General features: G+C 47.1%; 1 long non-coding RNA gene across 1 annotated transcript; it reads right to left on the reverse strand.

The window, feature by feature from the left end:
- Window positions 1-5,802: 5,802 nt before the first annotated feature.
- LOC118160173 lies at window positions 5,803-7,077 on the reverse strand. Its single transcript, XR_004747346.1, has 2 exons — window positions 6,432-7,077; window positions 5,803-6,200 (listed from the first exon to the last, which is right to left on the reverse strand). It is a non-coding gene; the product is annotated as an uncharacterized LOC118160173 (long non-coding RNA).
- Between the last annotated feature and the right edge of the window lie 11 nt (window positions 7,078-7,088).

Raw genomic sequence — 7,088 nt, forward strand, 5'->3', positions numbered from 1 at the left:
AAGGAGGAGTTATCTGTGAGGGGTCTGGCTGCCCAAGCTATCCATAAGCAACCTGGAGAGGTGCTGAGCAGGAAGGTGTGCAATGTTTCCTGATGAAATAATACCATTCCAGGCAGTAAGGCCAATGACTGATGCCTAAGAACCAGCAAAGGCTTCAATGGCACCAAAGAGACAGACATTAAAGACAGCATACAAAATTCAGTACAATTAAAAAGAGGCACTCGGGGGAACATAACGCAGTGTCACATACAAAATGGTGGACACTAAGCTGACAATTATTGGTCAGGAGCAATGTCTTCCACATGTGCTGGATAACTGCATGAAAACATCAGCTCTCATCTCAGGAGTTGTAGCAAAAGGCAAAATAAAAAGAGGCAAAGTCATTTTGCAAGGAATTATGAGTGTGTTGGAAAGGGAGACGGTCCCGGAGTAATGATGCAACCTCGATGCGAGTATAATCGTCCTCCTTTACTGCATGTTCTAACAGAGTATATGTAGGCAACTAACTACAGCACGCGCCGACAACAACTTATCATTGGTCCAGCTTCTCCGTGCGCTCGTCTCTTGTTCGTTTCCTCATTATCTCTAATTCAGGGACGTGGGAAACAGCACAAAGCCACCTGCAAATTCCTTTCCCACATGAGTGGGCACAACAGAGACAACGATCACTCCACTGCATTGTGATCAGAAGTGTGATGACATTTTGAATACCATTCACAATCTGATTCCTCCCATTTTTAAAAGGGCGCAGAGGGAACAGAAAACATTCCAAAGGCAATAAACACGACCAGACGCAAAGAACAGCTTCTACAGGAGGACCAGTTAAGCAAACCCAGAAATTTAAAATAGTCAAGCAGACAACCAAGTGAGATACAAAACAGACGTACAAAGCTGGCACCATGTGGAGAGGCCTGAGAAGGATCAACATTCTAACCGGCTCTGGCTTTAAAAGATACACAAGAGTGTGGATGTTGCACGGTGGGGGACAGTGTGTGTCTGCATCCCTTTTGGGGGCCAGAAAATGTGGTTCCAGACAGAACACACCCACCAAATCAGGCCTGAGGAGACATAGGGATAAAAACAATTGTTGAATCCCACTGTTTGTGTGCAGGGAAAGTTTGGCTTCTGTGCTGCATTTACCTGAGATAGAGTTAATTTTCTTTGTAGTGGCTCATATGGTGCCATGTTTTGGATTTGTGATGAAAACAGTCTTGATAACACACTGATGTTTTAGCTGTTGCTGAACATTGCTTACACAGTGTCAAGGTCTTTCCTGTTTCTCACGCTGCCCTGCCAGGAAGTAGTCCTGGGGCGCACAAGATGTTGGGATAGGACACAACCAGGACAGCTGATCCCAATGGACCAAAGGGACGTCCCATGCCATATAATGGCATGCTCAGCAATGAAAGCTCGGTGAAAGAAGGACGAAGCAGGGACATTCAGAGTTACGTCATTTGTCTTCCTGAGGAAACGTTACACGTGATGAAGCACTGCTTTCTCTGGAAATGGATGAATATCTGCCTGTTGATGGGAAGTAGTGGGTGAATTCTTTGTTTTCCTTTGCTTGCACACTCAGATTTGCTTTACCTGTTAAACTGTCTTCATCTCAACCCACAAGCTTCCTCACTTTTAGCCTTCCAATCCTCTCTCCCATTCCACTGTGGGGGGAGTGAACAAGCATCTGTGTGCTGTTTAGTTGCCTGCCAGGGCTAACCCACAGCAGCTGGCTGCAGTAACAGCACTACTGGACTGTCCGAGGCTAAGAAACACATGGGAGCATTAGCCAGAAATGTGGTGTGCCTATTGTGTTTCACAGACAGAAGCAAAGAAGGGGGAGGTAGGCTTCTGCATCATTCTGCTGTGTTTACATGCCCGTTCTCTGTCCAGCTGTCTCTTTGGATGCCTACACACTTCTTCAGATCTTATCCTTGTCAATTTGGGCAGTAGCTAAGATGGCAATTGCCCTGGGGGCTTCATTCCCCACACTGCATGCTCCGGCAAGAGGGCGGTGCAAGGGAAGTGATCATCACCTGCTCAGTGGTCAGCAGTCCCCAGCCATAGACCACAGCACCCACGTTTGAGGCAGCTGGTCCCTAAAAGCTTCAGAGCTTGAATTCCCACAGCATTTCAAAAGAAGGCTTGCTAGTGGAGCTCCTGGGAAGTGGGTCATTTTAGCACCCCCCCGAAAAGTCCCAGCATGCTGATGTTGAGGCAGCACATTGCCATACAAAGCTACTGCGTGAGAGCTGAGAATAGGCTATCTAACTCAGGGTGTGTACCTCCGTAGCTTCTGAACCCGGGTCAATTTTAGAAGCAGGCAACTGCACCGTGCTCTAAGAAGGCAGACACTGCTCTTCTCTCAGAAAGATTCACTTGGGCACAATTCTCCCCCATGGCAAAAAGAGGAGGGGGTGAAGTCAACCCAGACCCTGGGTTCTTCCCGGCCTCTCCTGCCACATGGTACCCCATCAGGAACAGAGCAGCTGCATCAGGGAAAGCCTTCTGCATGGCAAAGCATATTAGATTCACTCCCACAGACTACTTTCACACTGGCTCCCTGACCAAAACAATAGAGATCGTCATAATAATTGTCCCAATGAAGAGGATGTGAAATAGCAAGTGTGGTATCACTGTGAGCCTAAGCAAGACACACCCAGACCTTCACTGGTCGCACACAAAAGCAGAGCAGGGCCACAGTGCGAAGAGGGCGTTCTGCCACTCACCTCCCTCCTGTCTGGGAACTTGGAAGCTCATCAGCTCCATGTTCCAAGGAACACAGCTCACTGGGAAAACCCTTGGTTTCTAGTGACTATGATGGAATAAAATCAACCTTTATACTAAGCACAGAGCTGAGCGCCAGGATCAACAGGTACCCCCCACTGCTTCAGAGCTGGTGGTCCAAGTGCAGTGCAGTGGTCCAAGAGTACTGCTGTTACACACGCATTCCCCTGCCTGGTATACCTGTTTTGTGCTCCACCTTTATGGATCTGAAGAAACTCCTAAGGGGGAGCAAGTATGCTGCTCACTCGGGGTACTTATCTTCATCAGCCAGTGGTCAAAGTACTGACAGATACAAGTATGGAAAGGAACTGCCCAGCAAAGTCTGCTAGGCAGCGCTGAGCTTCAGTGACAGGAGACACAAAGAAATCAGGCCTTCTGCTGCCGAGCCACCATACCACTCACTGCCTGTTACCCCAGCTTAATGACCCCAGCTGATGGTCACATGGTATTATGATGATTTTACACTCCCTGGAAATAACACAGGGATTTTAGAGGGCAGCATCAGAATGAAAAATAGAAGGGTAGAAAATTAAATGGGCAAATTGGAGCATAGCTCTCAAATCCATAGGGAGAAATTTGTCAACGTACAAATGCAGCAGTGCACAGGGGAATTTAAAAATAGACACCAAAATATAGATATGCTCAGCCAGAAAAAGGGGATCTGCAGGCTCTAGTGAATCCAATACTCAGGATGAGTCATCAATGTGATGACGTTGCCAAACAGACAAATGCTTACGCTATGAAAGGCCCTGACCATCACAAATGGGTGCTGGCACCCAAACCGCCTGTTGAGAATGGACCTGTGCAAATGCTACCTCTCAGGCCATGCCCAGGAATTCCTAAGGGAGGGCTAGCTTGAGGGCTATCCCCGATCAGGCTCCTAGTTGAGGCAGCCTTGTTATACAAGAAACAAATCCACCCATCAATCTGTGTGTGTGAGGACTGTGTCTACCAATGTCTTTCTCCTCTGGAACTAATGATCAAAAAAGAGCTTTTTCTCTACTTTGGCAACAACTTCCAGTTCATAAGCATATATGTCACATGCTCAATCAGCTGAATTGACTGTGATTTGCAGACTACTTTTTGAGCGATGTAAAATCCAATGGATTTTGGAAGATACTACAGTAACTTCCTGCAACAGATGCTCTCACACTGAAAATACTCTTAGACTCATCAGCTCCTTTGATGTACCATGTGATTCTGAATCTCAGAAAGAGATTCTGAGGAATGTCTTTCTGACTCTTGAGTTGGTTGACTGTAACCATGTACTTGCTTAAACTTATGCTATAAATCTCAAGGCGTGCTACTCGTAATGCCACTCTCACCAGATTCAGATCCATCCCACGCACTGCTGCTCTGCTGACGAAACTCTGATGGAGAATCCCCAGAGTGTGGCAAATAAGAAGCATCTAAGGAAAACACCACCAACAGAGACTCTGGCGATGCTGAAAGCTTTGGAATAGGAGCCTATAGAGGTAAAGCTCAAGTTTAGCTAATGTGCAAGTCAGACAGCAGTGCAGGGTCATAGGATGGCTCTGTTCCAAGACCCTCCAGGCATTCTGCAAGATAATGGCTAACTGGAGGCATTTCTCAGGGAGCTGAAGAGCCTGATCTGGGTGGCAGGCAACATACACCTGTGCTGCTTGGCAGAGCAGTGATAAAAGTGCAGTGGCCTTTGCACCTTGAACTGGAAAGGATACAGGATACATTTTCCCCTATTCGACCTGCTTGGAGCTCAAACAGTGTCACCATCAACCTCAGGTTAAACTCAAGCCTTCCCAAATACATCCCACATGAGTATAAAGATCAATTCCTAGCAGACTTTAGTAGCACGAGCAGGGAATCTCAACAGGACAGGGTGTGCAAGCACCGTTAGATCCTCTAGCTGCTAGCTAGTCTCCCCCACTGGGCACCAGCACCCTAGCACCCTTGTGGCTGGCTGCCTGGTGAGAAGTCACCATCACTGTTTCCTGCTGGAGCTGGACTGCTTTACACAGATGATTTACCATTCAAGTGGGCAGGGGCTTGCACCCATCCTCATGGACCAGAGATGGATCACATGCAATAAACTAAAGGAGCCTGCCCAAGTCAACGCTACTGTCTCGACATGAGCCAGCAGTGCGCGCCTGCTGCACAAAAGCATGCTGTGTGCATCAACAGAGGAGTGGCCAGCAGGCTGAGGGAGGGAATTGTCCCCCTCTACTCTGCCCTTGTGAGGCCCCACTTGGAGTACCGTGTCCAGGTCTGGGGCCTCCAGCACAAGAAGGCTGTTAATCTGTTAGAACAGGTCCTGAGAAGGGCCACGAAGATGATCAAGGGGCTGGAGCACCTCTCCTATGAAGAAAGGCTGAGAGAGCTGGGGCTGTTCAGCCTGGAGAAGAGAAGGCTCCAGGGTGACCTCGTTGCGACTTTTCAGTACTTAAAGGAGACTTATGAATAAGATGGAGAGTGACTCTGCTCGAGTCAGACAATGAGAGAACAAGGGAGAATGGTTTTAAACTCAAAGAGGGGGGATTTAGATTAGAGGTTAGGAAGAAATTCTTTGCTCAGAGGGTGGTGAGGCACTGGAACAGGTTTCCCAGAGAGGTTGTGGATGCCCCATTGCTGGAGGCGTTTGAGACCAGGTTGGATGAGCAACCTGATCTAGTGGACAGTGTCACTGCCTATGGCAGGGGGGTTGGAACTAGGAGATCGTTGAGGTCCCTTCCAACCTGAGACATTCTATGATTCTATGATTCTAAAAAGAGCAGTGTAAAACATCTTTGAAAAATATCTGGTCCCAGCATAAGTATACTCTGCAGTGTACCCATACCGCAGCCCTTTCTGGCACTTGGCAGTGCTCTCTAGAATCCCATAGATGCTTTAAGCACTGAAGTTAAAGGTGTCAGTATTGCACCCTTCCTTAGCAGTCCAGCAGTCAGACAGAAAAATCAAGCCTGTATACAGCCACAGTGGGAGAATGGGAGAACCTTTCTGATCACCTCCCTTTTTCAGGAGAAAGTTGTCTCCTTTTTTTTTATTTTTTTTTTATTTTTATTTTTTTTTTTGTCTTACTTGTTTATTTGTGACCTGCCTCCATCCCTCCTCTTAACACAGAGGCCTCTTCCTCTCCTCACCTGCTCTGTAACAGGAGCCTTCCAGTTGCTTTGATGGGTAATGGAAAGAAAGGCTATTCAGAAGGTCACCTTCTCAGGTGACTGCCCAACTGTGATTGCTTCCAGTGACATTAGCTGAGAACAAAAGAGGCGGCTGAGTAACTGTGTAGCTTGGACACTCATTCAAGTGCAGCCCATCTTCAAATGACAGGTCTGTCAGTACCAGCCTCTCTGCTTACCTGTCTGGTTAGGCAATCTGTTCCTTCTCCACTGAGATACTCAGTGGTTTTCAGGCGACCGGAAGCCATGGTAAGAAGGTCATTGCTGGAAAGAGAAGACACAAACAATACAAAGAGCTGCAAATCAAACTCCCTAAAGGAAAGACGCATTCACTTCCCTTTTGCCTTCCTGCAGCAAAGGCCTTCAGAAATTGGTCTCTGGGGGGAGGAGAAGGATTAAGAGATGGCAAAAGGCCATCCCAGTCTCTTCAGGGCTAGTGTGATGCAGCTTTTGTCTTAACCAAATAACCCACAAATGGAATAGACATTAACCTACATGACATAGAGATGTTATGCTAGGAGTGGAGAAAACACTGCTTGTATTTAATTTAACGTGACTCGATGTCCGTCAGCAGAACAAACAGACTTCTTAATGAGAAACGTGGCCTTAGCATACCCTGGCTCCAACGCTCAGCCATGTCTCAGCAGAGGGACAGCAAAGAGGACTTTTCCTCCAAAGGATTAGTGTGCCAGCATTTCTGTTCAGCTACGTCTGGCATTTCTGAGAGTTCTCCTTTTACACGGAGGGCAGCAGAAACATTGCTGAACCCATGGGCATTCCCTGTCACATGACCCATTGGGTCTGGTGACATCTCTCTCAGCACGCCTAATGAAATAATTGCAGCATAACTGACAACACCATTTGAAAGCTGCACTTGCCACGGATGTTTTCAAACACCTCTTGTCTCTGCTAATACTAGAAATGTTTTTGCTTCATTGCTATGAACCTTGGCTTATTGATAAGCAAACACACTCCCAACCCATTGTGTGAATGGAAGTTTATAATGGCTTTATTTTTCACATATAAAGTGTTGTATAACCCCACCCATGAAAGACACCATCCTATCAGTCCTGTGGCAGAAAATTCACTGTGTGATACAAATCACGAAGGAAGGAAGGAAGGAAGGAAGGAAGGAAGGAAGGAAGGAAGGAA

Source organism: Oxyura jamaicensis, unplaced genomic scaffold (assembly GCF_011077185.1).
Source record: "Oxyura jamaicensis isolate SHBP4307 breed ruddy duck unplaced genomic scaffold, BPBGC_Ojam_1.0 oxyUn_random_OJ102843, whole genome shotgun sequence".
Lineage (NCBI taxonomy): Eukaryota > Metazoa > Chordata > Aves > Anseriformes > Anatidae > Oxyura > Oxyura jamaicensis.